Here is a 1,108-nt window from a genome sequence, read left to right as displayed (position 1 = left end):
CATCACTACCTCTCTCCATCATTAGGGTTTTGTAACTCTCTTCATCCCTAACTTATAAGTGACCCATTCTCCATCACATTCTTAGGATCTCTTCAAGAATAACATGGGTAACTCACTAACCTACGAGTGACTCTTAATTCGTCTCAAACTTAGGGTCTCATCGTCAGTAATTCATGGATAAAACACCAATTTATAAGTGACTTTCTCCATCACAGACTCAAGATCTCTTCATAAATAACTTATGAGTAACTCACCTAGCTATGAGTGACTTTCTCCATCACAAGCTTAGGGTTCATCACTAACCTACAGGAAACTGCAAATCACGTAGTCTCTCCATCACTAACTTACTGGCAACTCTCCATTAATAACTTAGGGATAATCCTGTTATGGGTAACACTCTGTCACTGGCTTACGGTTAGCTTGGACTCATTCCGGGCACAGGATTCATTCATTCATTCATTGCCAGATGCCATGTATCCCAAACGGGGTGGTCAAGGGCTTAGAGTTAAATGTTTTACAGGGAGGGGCACTAATCCTCCACCAACCCCACTTGACACGTAGGGATGCCAACAGCATCTGGTGTTCCCAGGCGGTCACCCATCCAAGTACTAACCAGACCCAACGTTGCTTAACTTCGCTGATCGGACGGGAAGCGGTGTACTCAACGTGGTATATTCACTAATAGTTATAAAACCAGGATCCCTTTCATTACGCAGATTTTAGTGGCAGAAGGAAAAACAGATGTATGTGGTTTCTGCCACCGCCTTTACTGGCGTTGCAAATACAGGTCGTAGCTCATGGTATGTTAGTCCCTAACTGCACTACGAAGCCGTATTATCTGTAGTACAAAAACAGCTGTTTCTCTCTCTCTCTCTCTCTCTCTCTCTCTCTCTCTCTCCTGTATGTATGTTGTATGTATGTGTGTGTGTGTGTGTGTGTGTGTGTGTGTGTGTGTGTAAACCTACCAGTCATCCTACTGGTGGAGGCTGGTGTCCTGGTGGGTAGGCTTGTGGGCCGATGATCAAGATGGGTGGGTGGGTGGGATGGGCTGGTTGAGACGGATGGATGGATTGTGCAGGGTGTCCAGGGTTGGTGGGCAGTTGTATGG

General features: G+C 45.6%; 1 pseudogene; it reads right to left on the bottom strand.

Moving 5' to 3' along the window:
• Window positions 1-564: 564 nt before the first annotated feature.
• On the bottom strand, window positions 565-683 carry LOC145409047 (5S ribosomal RNA; annotated as a pseudogene).
• Between the last annotated feature and the right edge of the window lie 425 nt (window positions 684-1,108).

Source organism: Coenobita brevimanus, chromosome 8, assembly GCF_032717465.1.
Source record: "Coenobita brevimanus isolate Jiangsu-jjx chromosome 8, ASM3271746v2, whole genome shotgun sequence".
Classification (NCBI taxonomy): domain Eukaryota; kingdom Metazoa; phylum Arthropoda; class Malacostraca; order Decapoda; family Coenobitidae; genus Coenobita; species Coenobita brevimanus.
This window is presented reverse-complemented; position numbering and strand designations above follow the sequence as displayed.